Here is a 20874-nt window from a genome sequence, read left to right as displayed (position 1 = left end):
AAAGAAGCATTTATGTCTGGCCTCTCAACGGGATTAAAAGCTCCTACAGGAAAAGGATCCAGGTTAATAATTACTCATGCTGGAAGTGAGAAAGGCTTTGTGAAAGGAGCTGCTGATGTATTCAAGGCAAAAAAAAGCAAAGGAGATTATCATGAAGAAATGAATGGAGATTACTATGAACAATGGTTTAAAAATAAATTGCTTGATGGAATGTGAGATACTGCTGTTGATAACTTGATAATTCATTTTGATCCCGATTCAACCGACACTGCTTCTGAAGGAATGCTTAGTACAGAAGAAGTCATGTCATCCTAAAAATTAAGGCTTCTGTAATTGCGGGTGGTATTTTGTCGAGTTTTTTGTAAAAGGTCTAGAACAGCAAAAGATATTGGACAAAATGAAAATCCAGATCTATGTTAATGAGTAAAATTATGGCTATGATGCAATAGAACTATTATATAATTCAATTCAATTAAAACTTTATTGCAATATCAAATATTTTATAATGTTTCGTAAAATATTTTAAAATTTATCAACTAATAGAAATAAAACGATTGTACACTGCTCAAAAAAATTAGGGGAGCACACGGTTTTAACAAAATTAAGAAAAATATTATTGCGGAAACTAATTTCCAATAAAGTCTCAATGTTTTCAGAAAACATGAGAATAAAGCGTAAACTTTGGAAACAAATCAACTTTTCTGTCGTCGAAAAGCAGAAAAACGATGCAAGCGCAGAAATCGCGATTTGACAGAAGCCCATTTTTTCGCTATTTGGGAGCCGTAAAATTCAACCGTTCATTTTTTTTTTTTCGATTCAAAAATGCTACGACACTTTATCGGGGGACTGGAATCGGGACAAACAGAAAAAACTAGCAGACGATGCTGGAAATGCATAATTTCATGTTCGTTTCACTGTTCTAGAGGAGTAAAGTTCCCAGTCAAATTATTTCTGCTTCTTTTTTGCTGTATTGCATCTTAATACACACGTAAACTCCATTTTATGCCTTTGCAAGGCTATTTCACAACGGCTTCTTCACTTTTGTGTGATTGCTCCGTGCTCCCCTAATTGTTTTGAGCAGTGTATATGAATCATAATCTTTTACATTCCCAAAGGAAATGCAAATAACGCTTTGGTTGTACTATAACATTTTCTTTATCAACATCGACTAGTTAATTCATCCTATATGACTTTTGATTCTAGATTCAAAAAACTTCAGACATTTTTTCTTGTTTTAGTTGTTTATATGCATTATCGAAGATGAAATTACCATGTGACAGAGACTAATATTTTAAAATTTACAGCAAATACACATGTTTTATTAATTGTTATTTAATGTATTTTAATTTGATTTCAATTACCAATCTCCGAATAAACATCTCGTCGTAAAAAAAAGCTCTATTTTCACATCAAGTATTTCACACACAATTGTATGTAATGAGCAATTTAAGTGTGCTATTTTGTTTTATAAATTGTTCCTTAAATGAAAAGAATCAACATATTCATTTATAGAGATGCACCGAATATTCATGCTGCGTTTTTGGTGGATAAAACGTATATTGGGTTCTATCGAATACTTCAATATTCAGCAACTAATAGTAAACAAATTCAAATATTTGATAATTAGAAATCAAACTTTTTTTGTCATATATTGAATGAAAGTTACAATATAGTATAATTCAAAATTAATTGAAACTGTTACTTAACAATTTTATCATATTATAATAATTTTAATGAGAGAAAGAAAAAAACTCTCTTGTTAAATTTAAATTGTGTTGCTTTTCAATGTTTTCTTAATTCTTAATCATTATTTATTATCATGTTATTAAAATTTAATAACCCTTTGCACTTATAGAGAAATCAAAAATATCTGGCAATGTTGGACTTTCTTAATTTTAATGATGATCATACAATTTATCAGTTACCAAAGAGAATAACAGACCGCAAAATCAGTTGAAAAAATTGTAATTTGTAATGATAATTTAAACAACTTTGGTTTCTATTTGTATGTAAGATAAATGCAAGATTCTTTATTTATGACATAACAGGTTGCCATGATTATGAGTTCTCAAATCATATACAGTGCTTATATGAATCATGTTTGTTCTAAACTGTAAAGCAGCTAATTCAACAAAGCTGGGTTTTGTTCGGATTTATTTTAAACTTTATATATATAGATTAACAATTACACTTAATGTGGATAAATTTGCGATGTAAAATGGAAATGCGTTTACATCCCCCCCCCCAAAAAAAAACATTGGCATAAAATTGATATTTTGTCTGGGGCAGTTTTTTCCAGCGCGGAAACAACTGACATGAAAAATAACATATTATAATTAGGCAGGACATTAAAAAAAATTAAAAAATTGATTTGAATTTTGACATCTTGAATTCAAATTATGTTTTTCGCAATCACGAGTGTGTGTTTGTGTCTGTGTGAAGGCATGTGTGTGTGTGAAGGTATGTGTGTGTGTGAAGGTATGTGTGTGTGCAGGCCTTTGTAAGTGTGTATGTGTGTGCGCGTGTATGCATGCGTGCGTGCGTGTGTGTGAGGGATATGGACGCAACCTAGAGACGGTGCTCGCTAGAGGGGCAGCATGGGAGAGGCAGGTCGACGGTGGTGCTGCAGAGGGTGATGGCGGGGGGGAAATCAGCTAACATCATTCAACAGTCAAGTGAAAGCAATAAGCAATCGTGATTGCTCAAAAAAATGAAATAGCAGAAAATAAACCTAAAAAATACAGTATTATAAAAAGCAGAAAAATTTCGCATTAAAAATATAACACTGTTATAAAATCAAATGTCAGAACGAATGTGATTTTTATTAGCGGCTGGTGCTGCAGAAAAGAAAATATTACAGCGTTAAATCCAGGGCTGTGGAGTCGGAGTCGTTAGAAAACATGCCGACTCTGACTCCAGGATTTTTTTTCTTTCATTTTCACTGACTCTCCTTACATTTTTTGAAAACTGACCACCAATTGGTTCGATTACATGTATAAAAAGCTACAAATGAGAAAATAACTGCCGTTATGGCAATCAGCTAGCATGAGCGCTTACCGAACATTCTGTAGCCGTCCCCTAGTTTGCTTGCTTTTTAACTTAACTAATAGCAACTGCCATCAAACGGTTTTGTTGCCTAGCATTCCCAAGTAATCACTTTCAAATAAAAATAGAAGTATAGTGTTTTGTTTGATCTCAGTTATAAAATAGTAAAAGGAATGTAACAATATAGTAAGCGGAGACCCGTATCTCGGGTTTAAACTTTTGAGGGTGTTCGGCAAATTCAAAAAAGTTCTGGCGCGAAAGCACGAATCCAAAAGATCCGATGAAACAATCTAATGTTTTTTAAAAATTATTATTAAGAATATTTCTATAAGCTTAGTTCTCACTAAAAAGTATGGAACAAAATAAGTGTAAATGATTTCTTGGTTACAACACTCAATAATTACAGTTACTAATCTTAAAAGATTCACATTAAGGGTAACTCTAAAGCAGCCAATAAAATTTAAATTAAATATTTAGCGAAGAAGAAATATAGGTATAGCAAAAGCTATTCGTACAAATTTATATACTGCCGTATCTTGGGTAAAATTTGCTCCCGACGTATATGTGCCCTATTTTCGTTGAAATTTTATTGATGAAATATAATTAAAAATATATTCGGGAAAATTTTCGGAATTAAAGTATTTATATTTTTTATAAACTCTGAAATCAAATTCGGGTGACACCTACCAGATAGGTGTTACCCGGGACAAACGACCCCCTCTCAAGAACTTAGACTTAGAAAAAAAGCTTTTTTTTTTCTCTCAAGTTACAGCTTTCAAAAATTGAAAGCACACGATTTGATCAATATATATTTGTCAAACATTAAAAAGGGGCAAATTACAAGTAATCCTTTTCAATTTAGAAAAATAGGGGGAGGGGGAATTTTTGAGTCATCTCACTTTTAAAGTCGTAACTATTGGGAAATTTAATTTTTAAACTGAATTTCTTATGTTGTATGCATTTTGGGTTAATAATAAAATACAAAATGCGAAATTTTCATAAAAAGGAATTCTTTTTTCAATCTCTGTTTTGTGGTTTTACCCCTTCCCCTGAAGGGGGAGCAGGAATGAGAAAATAAAATAAAAATAAAAAAGTCCGGAGTTGGAGTCGGAGTCAGCCGCTTCAAAATCCAGGAGTCGGAGTCGGCCATTTTCCTTCCGACTCCGCAGCCCTGGTTAATCCCATAAATAGGCAGAGCTGCATACACATGTTTCGAGTTTATAGGCGTGCGCACGGGGGTCACCAAGGGTACCGTGGTACCCCCATTAGCTTGTAGAAACAAAAGTTAATACAAAAATGGCTAAAATTTTAGATTTTTGGTTTCATTACCTTCTTACCTCCTACGCTTTTAAAATGATTTTTTCTCACAATACTTAAAAATTTTCCTTAAGCAAGCAAGTATGGGAGCCTTTCCCATTGTAATTTCAACCTCCCTGTACAGTGGTACCCCCATTTTTGAAGTCCTGCGCACGCCTGTGTTCAAGTTTACAAAGAACCTCTCATTGAATGCACCAAAACAATTACATCTGTGAAATTTATTGAAAGCCTATTGGTACGTATTTTACTTTTATATTTAAAGATGCGTTGGATAACGTAATACAGTTGATTAAGATCATTCTTGATAAAGTAGCCAAAACTAAGTTCAAAAGGAAATTGGAAACCCAAGATTGCTGTGTCAATTTAAAGTTGGCTAAGAAGGAAGAACTAGTATCACTTCATCCTCAGTAATAACTCCAAAATCATCTGCAACAAGTCAATAAAAATCGACACAATTTCTTTTAGTTCTTGCGAATTCAGCAGTATTTTTTTTAATTTGTAACATCAACTTTCAACAGTAATTTATGGTTTTCTTTATGTAAGTTTCACAAAGACAAAATCACCAGTTTTAGTACTTCTGTAGCTGAACTACCAATTCATACTAGATCGTCATAGTTGTTGTGTATTTCACTAATATAAATATTTCATCAGAGTTGCTATTGATTATAAATTCCTCACTATTAGGATTGGACCCACTTCCTATATAGTAAAAATGTACGGGGTAAGTGAAACCCCTCTTCTTAAACACTTATTAACAATAAAAATTCTTGCTGCAATATGCACTTTAAGTTAAACTATACACAAAAGTTTAATTATTATAAAAAAAAATAAAAACTAACCTGGAAACACTTCTTTGAAAAATTCTTGCTGCAATATGCACTTTAAGATAAACTATACACAAAAGTTTAATTATTATAAAAAAATAATAAAAACTAACCTAGAAACACTTTTTTGAAAAATGTTGCTTAAACTCGCAAAAAAAAAAAAAAAAAAAAAAAAATCAGATTTTTTTTTTTTTGGACAAAGTTTGTATGACCTAGAAAAAAATTCCGAGAAACCAAAAATATATGCAAGACCAATCACTGTAATGAAATATCATATGATCAGTGTAAAAAAGTATAAAAGCTATATCCATATTTCAGTTTTAAAGGGGTGACCCACTTTTCCCAAACAACCCCAAAAGTAATTTTTAAAGAAGTTTCTTGAATATTTTAACTGCATTGCATTGCTTGAATATTTATCATTTCAAGGGCATTTTAAAGGAATTTCGAGGTTACCAAAAACTTACCAGTGGGAATCATAAATATATTGTGTTTTTTTACCCATCCCCCTTCTGCTTTTCTTTGTTTCAAAGTTCTTTTTATATATCAATACAAAAAATACTTTCCTGCAGTTGAGGCAAACCTAACCTGGCAGTGTCTAATGCTGTGATTAGGATCTGCGTAGAATTTATATTGCTGCCAAGTTAGGTTTGCCCTAACTATAGTGATGTATTAATGAACAGTTATTAAGTCATAGAAACTTTGGATGAATATATTGAATGATATTTTTACATTAGAACTGAATAAAAATAAAAATCAATAATTTTCGATTTTGAAGATTCCCCAGTAAATTTTTCTGGCTGCGCTACTGACCCACGAGACCGAGTGGATGCCCCCCCCCCCCTCCTTGAAAAAAAAAAGAAAAAGTAATCATTATTCATTCTCTGTAGTGTAACATACTTGATCACATAATAAATTTATGTAGAAAGTTTATGAAGTACATTTTGCAAGTTTTTCTCATAGCGTAAGAACATTAATCACATTGCTTACCTAGGTTTCTTTTTTTGAGTAAATTTTAATGCATTACGATTGTTTTTGAGAAAATTTGTCAAGCTTTCTTTGAAATAAAAAAAAAGTAATAATTTCTACCAGTAACGACTTTTATATTTCTGAGAAGAGGAAATAATTTTTAGAACAAAATACTTGAATTAAATACCGTTTTTTATAAAGTGGTGGGGAGGGGGAGCATTTCTTATTCAATAAAATGAAAATCAATTGCTATTCTGTCATACCGCTCATTGGTTTCTCGACTGAAAGTAGATCCAGCTTAATAAGTCCCCCCCCCCCCCCCTTCTTCTGCCGAGCGTACCAAACATTTTAATTTCTCATTTTTATCCCGTAAAACTGCGATTCCATGTACGGGCTCGACTCTAACATAAAAATGAGTTCCGTGTGAAGTATGCCAAAGCGGATTAATTCGCCAAGCAGGCAACTGCGAGTGCGGTGTCTTATCGGAGATCCTCCTTTTACAAACCTACAGGCGGTCTTTTCACTCAGTGTTTTTCCTCCGCGCGTAATGACGTCACTGACAAGTTAACTTGCAAGCTAGTATACTTGATCTGTTGTTTACACACATAATATTGAACAATTTGGTTGTTTAATCTTTTATGAGGCTTTACAAAGAAGTTCAAATTAAATTTTTCAATTTAACAATAATTTTCTGAAATTTAAAAAATTGCATAATAGAAAGTCCTTGAAACTTTTCTATAAAAAACGAAAATAACTCATTCATTGATTTTATAAAAATACATAAAAATAGTTACTTACAACAGAAAAAAAATCGATCGCTATTAATGATGCAAAAAAGATGGCGCATTACGAAATATAGGTGAAACAAGTACGAGAAATACGCAAAATGACACTTCTTGACCAAAATAAATAATCGCTAAATGTTTAAGAAATGCTTGAAACGACGAGGGATGGTTTGGGAAGGGGGGGGGGGGGTCACCCTCTGTTTGTGGAGTAACTCACACTTCGGCTCCAACTTCGACCTCATGTTTTTAGTACAGAACCGCTACCACCAACGCCTCGGAAGAGTTTCTGAATCTACTTCAGCACTTCCGAAGCAAAAATTCAAAAGTCCCTTTGATTTCCGAAATATGTCACCATTCAAAACGTCTTTAACCAATTTCTTACATTAATGCTCTAAATTCTTTCTAAACAATAAATTAAGTTTGAAAATCAAATCTTTAATTTTATGAATGGTGTTAGTTTTAAACAACTCAGAAGTACAACTAGAGTTTAATTTCAGAAATTAAGGGAGTGGGAGGAGGGCCACACAAGTGTTCTCGGAAATTCAAAAAATAATCGTAAAAAATAAGAGTTCAAAATAATTATAAACATGGAGCAGAAAAAACCTTTTAAAACTTGCACCCGAGTTTGTTTTGACGTGCAGTGGCGGATTTAAAATATAGCAAATGTTGCAATTGCGCGAGAGGCCTCATAACCATAGGGGCACCGTAGGAGTTACAAAAATCCTTATGCTATAGGTTTTACAGCTTCCGTGATAGAGAAAGAGGGAGCCAAAATGTATTTCAACGGGCCCCAAACTTGTAACTCCGCCGAAGCGATACAGAAAAGACTGCATTACTGTGATTCATATTACAAATATCAAAAAATTAAAAATTACCGTCGGTTCAACGGGAATCTAGCAAAATGACCCAAAAAACGGTTTCGCCATCTCATATTTGTTTCCATGGTCTCCAATTCGGCAATATATCACCAAATAATCGTCAGTCTAAGACGCTATATTAGTTTTGCATTGAAATATGTAATTAATAGCCGCAAAAAATGAGTAAAGTGGCTTTTAGAACACCCGATCGAAAACAAAAAGGAAAGTGCACAACTGGAACGTACGCACACCCCACATGCGAAAATTTAACCTTCAACAGCTTAACATTTTTGAGTTATGACTTATGAGAGATATATACGTACATCCAGCTGCAAGAAACAACGCAATAATTAACTTGTTTGTACCTGAATGAAAAATTAAAAATTCCTTCAGGGGTGACTAAAATAAATTCATACTGAAATTCAAGTAAAAAATTTTATTAAGAAAACAATAACTCCCTTTACTATGTATTAAAAAGTAAAACTGCAAAGGTCCTTTTTTTTTTCAAAAACATCGGCCAATTCCATCGGCTTTTCGATGTATTTTAAGGCCGATGGACCGATGTTTCCTGCAAGTTAGCATCGGCCGCCGATGCCGATGCCGATGGCTAAATTGTTGAACCATCGGCGCCGATGCATCGGCCAGGCCGATGCATTGGTCGAGTCCTAGTTAAATCGGGGTTCGACTGTTTAAGCTTTCAGCAGACATTTGTTAAGCATAAACTCAGAAGTTTGGCATCAATTCAGTTTTCTAACGCGTTCAATTTGAAATGTTCATCACAACTCTTGTAATAGAGAAAAAGGTTCTGGAAACATCGAGAGATGTCAAAGAATCTAGTTGAGAAACAAAAAGTCATAATTCGACACAATATTTACTACCAATAGCGGTAGGGTTTGAAGTGGGGGGGTGTTCATTGTTCCAGCATAAAATGAGGTAAGGAAAAGGAGCAAAAAGTATGAACATTTAACCTTTATGAAAATGTGGTTTTATTTATGAGAAATACTTGATGGAAACTACCACACATTGTCATACAATAACTTTTCATATGATTTCGGAAATCAAATCCATTAAATCTTTTGCTAATTTATAGGAAAAGTAAAAGAATATATTTTAAAGTACGTAGATATATGTATATATTATGAACTTTATTAACAAATGATCTCAACCCTAAAAGATGCAGTAAACTTTATTAATAATAAAGCTGCAAGTCTATGTCTGGGTCTCTGAATATCTGGATCTCTGGATGTCTGTCACGTGCATAGTACCTAGACCGTTCGGTCGATTTTCATGAAATTTGGTACAAAATTAGTTCATAGCATTAGTTCATGAGCACCTCGAAGCGATTTTTCAAAAATTCGACTTTGTTCTTTTTCTATTCCAATTTTAAGAACATTTTATCGAGCAAAGTATCATAACATGGCCGAGTAAACTATCATAACATGGCAGAGTAAACTATCATAACATGGCCGAGTAAACTATCATAACATGGCCGAGTAAACTATCATAACATGGCCGAGTAAACTATCATAACATGGCCGAGTAAACTATCATAACATGGCCGAGTAAACTATCATAACATGGCCGAGTAAACTATCATAACATGGCCGAGTAAACAATCATAACGTGGCCGAGTAAACAATCATAACGTGGACGAGCAAACTACCATATGGATGCTTCACTTGCCAAATCGAATAACTCCATAAAACAAAAAGGCGAGAAAAGTGACGAAGAAGATAGTGTTATCTAATAGGAGTGAATGGGTCCTCGTGTTACATTTTCTGCCATCTCATGGTCAGAAATGTACTGAACCAAAACTTTAGTATAAATTCACATGCTAAGCATTGATTAAGCACTATTAAAGCAGAAATGATGATTTTTCCAAAAAGTGGAGGAGTTAATCGATTTGCCAACTGAGGCATCCATATATGACTATGGGCGAACTTGTAAATATACAGGTGAACCAAATGATCTTTTAATTTTCTACTACGGGCAAAGCCGTGCGTGTACAACTAGTCCTAAATATTTCGCATAACAAGATATTAAATTAGATCAACCATGTGCTCGTAAAAGTTATTACTGCCAATATACCGTCACTTGATATCAAAAATCCTTACCTAAAATTATAATTGAATCATTCAAAATTTAATTTTTCAAAAATGCGATTTTATCACAAATGCAATGTTTCAAACTGCTCACCGTTCAAAAGAACGGTAGTTCATTTTTTAGGTGAACGAACGGATCTGTTCATTTTAAGGACTCGCTCTTTTTGACCCGTTCGTTCATGAACGACACATCCCTAATATTCAATAACATAACTTGTTACAGGATTCAAATAGTGCATATTTTGTGTGTCGGGATGAGAATGGATCTTTTTGGATTCCTCTTTCCTCCATCCTTTTGAAAGTTGATCTATGAATTTACTGATCTCTTCGAAGTGTGTTTAACGGTTATATACTGTTTCAACAGTCCTTTCCTGTGACTTGTGGCAACAAATTTGAAAGCAGTTTCAATATTGCTATTGTTCCAATATAACTTTCAAGTTTTTAAGCATATGTTTCTGCTTGAATTGGCTTGTCATATCCCAAACATGTCACACCAAAATGATTTTCACATGCTTAGGAGTTTTTAAATGTTGTTTTCATCACATACAATAGAAGAAATAAAATCACGGAACATTTTTTTAAAAAATTAAATAAAAATTTGCGTTTTAAATAAATGCACACATACTTTTTGTACAAATATTACTTATATATGTTATAAACGTGACTACTACCTCTAAACAATAGGGTTTTTTTTTTTTTAATACTAACAGTCTAAAATTTTACTCTATATCAGCTTATAGTTAAATGTCCTTCCGTTACCGTATTTGTTTGTTCTTCCGTTACCATTAAAAAACATATAATTTAAATATCCATTAAAAGTATAACTATGCCTCTTTGACGAGGGGCATAGTTCTGCTTTGCATAAAAAAACATTAGTTTTTATCAGGGCTGCGGAGTCGGAAAGAAAATGGCCGACTCCGACCCCGACTCCGACTCCTGGATTTTGAAACGCCCGACTCCAACTCCGACTCCGACTCCGAATTTTTTAAAAAATTTTTAATTGTATTTTTTTAACTCCCTCTCTCCATTCAAGGGAAGGGGGGAAACCTCTTAACACAGATTGAAATATTAATTCCTTTTTATGAAAATTTCGCATTTTGTGTTTTATTGTAAACCCAAGACGCCATACAACGTTAGAAATTCAATTTAAAAATCAAACTTTCCAATAGTTACGAGTTGAAAAGTGAGATGACTTAAAAATCCCTTTTAAAATTTTTAAAAAGGATTATCTGTAATTTTCCCCCCTTAAATGTTTAACAAATAGATATTGATCAAATCGTGTGCTTTCAATTTTTGAAAGCTGTAACTTGAGAGAAAAAAAAACCTTTTTTTCTAAATCCAAGTTCTTGAGAGGGGGTGATTTGCCCCGGGTGACACCCATCTGGTAGATGACACCCAAAGTTAATTTCAGAGTTTATAAAAAAATATAAATACTTTAATTCTGAAAATTTTCACGAATATATTTTAAATTATATTTCATCAATAAAATTTCAACGAAAATAGGGCACATATACATCAGGAGCTAATTTTACATAAAACGCGGCGGTATACAAATTTGTACGAATAGCTTTTACTATACATATATTTCTTCTTCGCTAAATTTTTAATTTAAATTTTATTGGCTGCTTTAGAATTAACCTAAATATGAAGATTTTAAGATTAACTGCAATTATTGAGTGTTGTAATCAGGAAATCAATTCCACTTATTTTGTTCCATACTTTTTAGTGAGAACCAAGCTTATAGAAATAGTCTTAATAAAGAAAAAAACATTAGATTATTTCATCGAATCTTTTGGATTCGTGCTTTCGCGCCAGAACTTCTTTGAATTTGCCGATCACATTTAAACGTTTCAACCTTAGCTACGGGTGTCGACTTACTAATTTGTTACGTTTCTTTTACTATTTTATAAGTGAGATCGAACAAAACACTATATTTCATTTTTATTTGAAAGTGATTACTTGAAAATGTCTGGCAACAAAACCGTTTGCTGACAGTTGCTATTAGTTAAGTTAAAAAGCAAGCAAACTAGGGGACGGCTACAGAAAGTTCGGTAAGCATTCAAGCTAGCTAATTGCCATAATGGCAGTTATTTTCTCATTAGTATCTTTTTATACATGTAATCGAACCAATTGGTAATCAGTTTTTAAAAAATGCAAGGAGAGTCAGTGAAAAGGAAAGAAAAAATGAAGCCCGGAGTCGGAGTCGGAGTCGGCATGTTTTCTAACGACTCCGACTCCGACTCCTTTATCCCAAAATCAGTCCGACTCCGGCTCTTCGACTCCGACTCCGACTCCGACTCCACAGCCCTGGTTTTTATACCCAGTAGGTTCTTGGTGAACTAACTGAGATGTAGTATTTTTGGTAACAGTCACTTTAGTATTAGACCTATTTCATGGTTGAAAAAAAAAAGAAATTTTAAATTACTTACCAAACAGTTTAACTGAGCATTCAAAAGATAAAAGTTAACCTAAATATTATATGCTGATAACAAGTTTATTGAAATTACAGTATATAAAAAAAGAGATATTTTGCTCTGTAAAAACACAAAGAGAAAACTTGATTTTGCCCTTGACTTTCTGAAAGTCATCAAACTATTTGGGAAAAACAGGTAAAGATTCAAGAAGTTCATTTATTTCTGAAGAGAATGGTATATGGCAAGTGACAGAACATTAAGTTTTAAAGTTCAAGTGTCATGTCGCCTTTTTCCTGGAATTCACCATTAACGACAGAAACATATATTTGATGATTTTTTTTTTCGTAAAAACTAGGATTTTTTTTTTTTTTTTTAATTTTTATTTTTCCCAAAATTAAAGACTTTTTTTTGAGTCTGGACGGTCGTCGTCCTGCTTCTTCTACCAGGGTCTTTACGCCAAAATGGCGAAATTCCTTACAATGATACATGGAATTCGTTTTTGAGTAATTTAAAGTCGGTTTTGTGTGAGACTTTCAAAGATTTATAAACTTTATGGTGATATTTTAGCGAACATCAACTTTGTAGACTTATTTTTTGTTTCCCCACTTTTCTTCACTTCTTTACAGGAATTAAAAGCGAATCGATCAATAAAATTACAAATGATGTTACTTATGAATCATACCAAACCAAACTTACACAGAAGCGAATTGCCTCAATATTTTGCTTTCTTTATACCTTTTCAGAATGTTGCAAACGATTTATATTTGGACAGATGTATTGGTGCTGCAAGCCACCTTATGTTTGTAGACGAGAGATAATTGGTTCATCCTGTTTTCTAAACACCATCTCGTCAAATGATGCCCCTGCAGATGCTTTAGCTCCTAGCATTTTTTCGGGAAGCAATGACTTCGATCAACGTTCAAATTGTAAGTACCCATTTAATCCGTTCTGAAGATTATAAACGAAAGTGGACAGTTGGAACCTCAGCATTATTTTTGGAGATAAACATTAAATATTCTAATACGGCCCTATTGGAAAAGATTCCAAAACTGAGTAGTAAAATAACACTACTGAAATTCAAAAGTTAAAACTTACCTGATTTACACAGCACTAATAGTAGAAATAAAGATGACTGCAACTTCTTTAAAAAATAAAATGTAGAAGTGGCCAGTTTCCTCAGTGTTGTCTGACAAGTTAAATAAATTGTGGATTTTTTTCAGATTTGTAAGAATTTACATAGTAGGAAAACATAATTTTTCCCACTATGCCCCGTTTCTCACTGTACCAAGGTCTCCCCTATACCCGCCATATTGTTTGTTAAATTAATACTATTGTAAAACGGGGTGGCTTTGCCCACCGGGGTGACTTTGCCTGATTCCTCATAAAAGTAGTGCATCAAGATTCCGCTTTGAGACTCTAAGATTGTATAATATCATCTCTGCTTTGTGCAGAATGCACGAGGAATAGGCAGAATTATCTCTACATAGTATAAAATGAAGTCTCCAAAAAGCGTCTGTTTGTTTGAACTCGCAAAACTCAAGAATTACCCGGCCGATTTTGCTGAAATTTTCACAGTTTGTTCTTTTAAGTCCTGAGAAGGTTTGCAGACCAGTTCGAAAATAATTCGAGGAATAGTTCCTTTTTTATTACAATTTGAACCCAATTTTCACATAAATTCCCGAATATGGGGGTGAAAAATTACTTGCACATATTAATATTAAGTATCGTTGGAAAGAGTAGAATTTCTCGCGTTCTACGCAATTGATTTCAATGTTCTAACCTCATTACGGCGGGAATTATTTGCGTTTTTAGCTTGAATTTTTTAGTCTTAGCTGAAATTTAGTCACTACTTTCTTCATTAAATAAGTCAATAAAAAGTGAATGAATTGTCCCACAGCTTTCTTTTTGACGCCATTGGAAAAAGCGACCTTTTTTACTCCAGATCTAACTCGACCTATGGTCGAAAAAATAAGCTTTTATCCCGAAAGGAAAAAAAGTTACAAGCCTTTTTAAATCAAGTTTAAGAAATCTCGACTCCATTCAAATTGTGAACCATTTTCTTTCGCATTTTAATTCCTTAAACTTATTTTATTTTGTGTTTCCATGGTTACGTATTTTAAATCCATCTTTCTAGATTTAATTTCTTAAAAGTATTTCAATATCTGTCGTCATTGTTTGGAAGGGAAATCATGATGTTTCTTTTATTTATTTTTTAAACCTGATTGTTGAATATACGTCACTTGACACAATTTTTACTTTCAAGGTAGACCGGGCAAAGCCGGGCAACGCAGCTAGTTAGTAATAAAGTTATCAGCTAAACAGGTTATTTTGTTGTCAATACAACCTGTGGCTATGCAAGGAAATTTTAGTGTGCTTCAAATTACATCTGCGATGTCCACGTGTTGATTCAGTAAGCACCGCCTGTTATATTTTCCAGTTGCTCTTATAAAATGGAGGAAGTAGCTTTTTTTTTTTCCTAAAACCATACAAAGTGGGTATACTCCTTGTAGGCAATTTCACCACGGTTTTTACAAGAAATTTGGGGTCACTTTGCTCACTTTATCAGTACAAAAAATGGATCCTTGCTTGAAAATGTATGAATGAATAATGATTACTATTAATCTGTGTCTGCATTATTATTTGTTTCAAACAATTTTAGCGAAATGCCACGCACATATACAGGAAATTGAGGCACCGCCAATATGACTCCTACACAAATGCTGTCCTAGACAAGGCAATTTGAGATATTGTTGAGCTGGGGTTGTCGATTTGGCAAAGTCTTCTACTTGGTTGAAAAGTATGGAATTCTCCGAATAACTTTTGGGGAATCTCAAGGTAAAAACTGTAAACAACCTAGAGGGAAAATATGCATATCAGTACCGGAGGAAAGCTAAATAACCAAACACATTTTGGTGTGCGCTAATTAGGGCATGCCTCTGTCATTAATCACTATTCGGTTCATTGCTAAAGATTACTTGTCTCCAGTTTTCAGAGTGTGAGTGAAGTCCAAGAGTAACTTTCTAGGGAAAGATTGGCTTGAGTCATTTTTGAATCGTCCTAAAAAATGATCTCTCACAAAGTAAATGTCAAAATCTATCCCGATCAAGAGCTGAGTAGGGCTTCTGAATCTTCTTATTTCAATCCTCAATATGAATCCCTTTGTACCGTTCCACCCGAAAACATCCCAAGCTACGATGAAACTGATCCTAGTGATGACCTGTGTTCCAAATTAATGATATTTCGAAGTGGAGTAAAGTAAAGTAAAGTCTTGAAAGTAGTATGAATAGCTCCAAAGGAAGTATCTCTCTAATCTTTGCCAATACTATTGCTTGTGAATTACTATTGCTGTTGGTATTTAGCTACTATTGCTGACTAATACTATTGACGGTGGTACATTGCTTTGTAGTGTATAAAACAAAACGTTTTTCATTTTTTTTTTTCGATTTTTCTGTACCTTTCAATGTTTATATTCATTTCCTGCACTTCTTTGTTCAATAAATATGTTTAATTAGTAGAAATTTTAGTTTTATTCACCCATGAAAAAGTTGACTTTCTCCAACAAAAGAGTTGAAGGCGTTTTCCTATGAAAAGTATAAGTGAGCAATGTCACCCTTTTTAGCAGGTTGACTTTACCCACCTAGTTTTTTATTTTTTAAAAATATATCACGTGGGTCAAAAATGAAATTCACTAGCGATTTCGATTCTTTTTACCTTCCCCTAAACCGCAAAGATTTCATTATTCCAATGTCCATGCAGCAAGTATGAAAAAAATTGACTCTGAACTTGAAAATTGAGCAATGTCAACCCGGTTTACGGTATACTTTATTGTACGTTCTATGCAGGGCTTAAACGTTTAATCAAAACAGAAACGGAATATTTGGCGTATTTATAGTTATGTTCTTACAATCATAGTTTAAAATTATTATTTAAGTAAATATATGTATTTTTTTCCTTAAAAAATTTGATACAGAGATCTGGAGGAACAAGATTCAACTGCATAGCAATAGTTCTGTAAACTAATTTCCTGTTTAAGAAACAGAATGGATGGTTCAGTTTTAGCCTGCTTAATAAGGGCCTGCGAAAAAAAGGAAGTTGTATATTGTAGTCATAAGTAATTAACAATATATATATATATATATATATATATATATATATATATATATATATATATATATATATATATATATATATATATATATATATATATATATATATATATATATATATATATATATATATATATATATATATATATATATTGAAATTGGCTGATATATTCTGACTATCCAACGAGTTAGAATATTAAAAAAAAAAAAAAAAACAATGTCAGCGCTTTTTTGTGATTTTTTATCCCACGTTTTCGCTGAGGGGTAGAGTCTTTCTTTCTTTTTTTTTTATAATTATTTTCCTCTTTTAGGGCTATGCGCCAAAAACGTTGCAAATGTTGCTACTATAGCGCATAAGAAAAGTAATTTAGGTTGTCTTTATTTGAAGACAACACGTACATAGATTTTGAAGGTATCTTACATTTGCGCTAAACTTTTATTCTATACAAATAAGAGCCTTTTTTAGATTACTTTCTCGAAATTTGAAAGTAACAGCTTTTTTTTTCTTTTTTTCAATTCATTGGAGTTTATAAAATTAAATATCAGAATTTTGGCTGAAAAAATAGCAGAGGATATAAAACAGCAACTTAGGAAGACTAAACTAATACTCCAATTGAAGATTAAAAAATATCCGATTGTCTACTGTTTAAAATCGTATTTACCGCAAAATATTCTGTGACGCAATATGTTGTTTATAATACACATCAAGCGTACTGATTGTTGTAGAATATTATTAATTGATTTCAGCGCCATCTGTGAATGTATTGGAGGTTTTGATGACAGAAAATGAAATGCGTAAAATGGGACGCAACAGGATGTAATTTCAAAAGGTATTTTCCTTTTCTTGCCTCTTTAAAGTTTTTCTCTTTTTAAAAAATATATTTAAGAAACTTTTGAATAAAATATATTAATTGGAGGAATAAGTTATTATTTGGCTTCAAAAAGCCTGTTTTTGCAAGATAAAAAATGGAATAAATTCTCAATTATTTCGAACATTGTTTCAAGACGATGTAAATTCTTGATGAAACGTTAGAAACTATGATATTTACAATCGTTTTTTCTTAAAATGAAGTGTGACTTTGTGCTCATAAGTGACTATCAATAGTCGACCTACTTCCCCTTGGAAGAGTTTTTTTTTAAGAAGTAAGCATTTTGTTTTTGTACAAAAGTAAATGATGAATCAAAGCAATTAAATGTAGAGACAAAAGTTAAATTTGCACACATGCTTATTTTTACTTGATATTTTTCAACCAATAGTCGCGTTCGCAACTTACTTTTCGACCCGGTAAATCCCCACTCTGACTCCGCAAAAAAAAACGATTGAAAACTTCCCCGTTTCCATGTAAAAAGAGGTTCTCCCATTGTACCAGAGAAAGCGGATTTTACCCAGCATCCTTAGCGGATAGTAGACGAAATTGTTTCTCGTAATGCATTCCGGGTAAAAACACCGCTTTCACTCCAGAAGCTAGCAGGAGTAGAAGGATTCCACATAAAACCCGCAAATAACCGGAATGCGGTGAAAAGCAGGTTTTTTCCGGGGTCGGAAGTGTCCATGGAAACGACCCTAATGAAGGGGTTCCGCTAATCACTACACACGTACCTACATTTTTTTTTTTTTTTTGCTTATACAAGGTAGGGTCTCGAAACTTCTAGGTAATTGGGGCTCACGCCACCTCGGATTATTCGAAAAATTCTTTGGACTACATAAGAACATGCACAGTTTACTTCCTTATGCTATTAAAAGGAAATATTGTCTCCTTGAAAAATTTATCACTTAAATTTCAACATAAACTTATGTTTTAACTAACCCTAAATGAGTTTTGATTAGTTTTTTTCTTGATGTCTACACGAAGTTGTGTGTTAACTTGCAGGCAACCAAGAAATTCCCTTTGATCGTCCTAGAATAAATTTTAATGAGTTTTGTCGTGACATTTTTGTATATGTGTGAGCGTACGTATGAACCTCGTATAATACAAAAACGTAAGTCATAAAATAATGAAATTTCGTATATATGATTCGTACAGCATCAAGTTTTGCACTTCCCTTTTAAATTGCAATCGAATATTCCAAAAGAACTGTTTGTTCGCTCTTTGAGGCAAAACAATGTTTTAATTTCAAGTTATTTTTTGTATTTACGTATTTTCTACTTTCTCCAAGGCATCTCTTAATCCATCTATAAAAGTCAATAAATATTTCATGTCACTTGGCAAGTGTTATTGACATAAACCTTTTAATATCTTTCTATTACCTTATTGCATGTTATTATGGAAGTTCTACATTGCAAAATATTTCGATTTTCAGATTGCAATAGTTTTTGTGTACAAAAGTATACCTTAAAAATATCAGAAAAGCACCTCGAATTAAGCGGAACCTCGGACTTTGGAGACTCGGATTTTCGAGATTCTACTTATGTGCATTCAATTGGGGGCTTTTTTTTCCTGAAAGAACATGGTCGAAAACATGGGATTAGTAACTTTTTTTTCCTTAATTTTGACTTGTTTTCTTTTTTCTAAAAAAATAATCTTAAAAGACGTTCTGTCACTATTTTCATTTTTGCTGACGTCACAAGGGAATAAGAAGCTAGGGTTACAAGAACAAAGTTACAGGACATTCCCAAACTTCGCCAAATGAATATTTTATTTAACTAACAATTCTCGTTCCACTAATAAACTGCTCGCAGGGAAAAATCACCAAAAGGCAAAATCTTGCCAGAAAAGACAACCACGCCCTTCGATTCAAGATATCTTCACTTGTGACGTCACACGATAAAACAATTTTTTATTAATCTGATATTTTGAAAAACTAATTAAAAATTAAGTGTTGGGAGAACAAAAGTATTTCCTGGCTGTGTGTGTCTTTTTCGGTTATTCTATCAATTTCAGTGACAAAAAGTAGTACTTTTGACTGAAGGAAACACCACTTTTAAAATGATTTTCTGTTTTATTGCTTCATTTTTATTTGTGTTTTTTTTTTCCTTTTACGTAATAAAAAAATATCAATAATTACTTACATATAGGAACAGAAATGAGAAGATTGCCCAAACCAAGCCTACTTTATTTTATTTAAAATATCATTTTCCTCCTTACTCTTACCAAGAATACAGCTTTGACGTATATTCAGAATTTTTAAAATGATCAATACAGATTTTCACAATCAAAGTTAGTTTCTGTAAAAGCACTTATTTTCGCGAGCTAAAATGTTCACGGAAATTAAGATATCGGCGATTTTGCGAGGTAAAAAATTTCGAGAATTTTACATGAACAAAAATGGTAAAAAAATACTTCGCGAGAATCAAATTTTCGCGATTACGATCGTCTTGCAAAAAATAAAGCAACGCGAAAATAAGTGCTTTTACAGAGTTAAATTTTATTTTCATAAGGAAAATGCATTAGTATATTGTTCATTTTATAGAAACGTACTAATAATTTTATTTTGTTAAAATCAGATTCTGAAACCGGGCGGATCATCAAAAGTTGTTTTATTATTATTGTTATTATTATTTGTTTATTCATTTTCAACGGTTTCTCGGAGAAACCGTTGGTACATACCCGTCCATTATTTTTCCTTAGATCTTTTTTCAAGTTATCTATTTACTCTCTCTCTCTCTCTTGGGGGAAAAAAATCCGCCGATTTCTAGGGTGTCTGATTGCAAGCTCGATTGCATATAGCTAAACTAACTAGAACATATCAAGTTTTTAAACATTAATAAAGGTTTTAATCATTTATACACTCCAAAATACGAGCAATAATTTATTTGTAATGTTCAACTATAACAACATTGGTTGCGTCATTAATTGCTTCAGGGCTATGATAAGTATTTTACTATTAATCAAATCTTCAGTCAAATTACTTCTCCATAACAGATTTCCTATCAACAGTTACTACTGATGATTTTGCTCTTTATTTGATAGGTTTGAAAGAATAGAAAAAGTTTTTCTAATCAATTCTGAAATGTATTTGATATTCTTCATCTGCTATCATTTATTTATTTTTTTATGTTTTACGATTTAAATTTTTGCGTTGCTTCTTAAATTGCAACTCCTTTTTAATAAAATATTTTCCTTTTATTTTCCAGCTGAAATTCCTGTCTCTTGAGACAATTATTAAAAATACTAAGAGAACTGATAACAGTATGACACAAGAACCTATCATAAAGTATTACAAAAGAATAGTTGTGATTGTGTTAAGAATTATCTATCGTTCAAATGTAAGAATATTTATGTAGTAAATAAACTAAATTAGATAGAATGACTTCTTTTAATGAACTCGTAGTTCTTGCATTATAAGAGCAATTCCACGGGTAACTGACTGACATTTTTGAAGCAAAACAATACGTACATGAAATGCACCGCCAGCTCAGTCATTTCCAGCATATTGGGCGGTAATTCACTGAATATACCATGCCTCGCCTTCAATCTTCGAGTTGAACCGAACCATTGCTTCGGTCACTCGTCTGGT

General features: G+C 32.7%; 1 long non-coding RNA gene across 1 annotated transcript in view; it reads left to right on the top strand.

Moving 5' to 3' along the window:
- Positions 1-20566, top strand: part of LOC129234455 (uncharacterized) — a 33765-nt gene extending 13199 nt beyond the window's left edge. The window contains exons 3-5 of the long non-coding RNA XR_008581541.1: positions 13054-13236; positions 17164-17246; positions 20492-20566. This is a non-coding gene — a long non-coding RNA (uncharacterized LOC129234455). The remainder of the gene's footprint in view (positions 1-13053; positions 13237-17163; positions 17247-20491) is intronic.
- Positions 20567-20874: the final 308 nt, after the last annotated feature.

Source organism: Uloborus diversus, chromosome 1, assembly GCF_026930045.1.
Source record: "Uloborus diversus isolate 005 chromosome 1, Udiv.v.3.1, whole genome shotgun sequence".
NCBI lineage: Eukaryota > Metazoa > Arthropoda > Arachnida > Araneae > Uloboridae > Uloborus > Uloborus diversus.
Note: the sequence above shows the minus strand (reverse complement) of the source record. Positions and strands in the feature narration are given on the sequence as shown.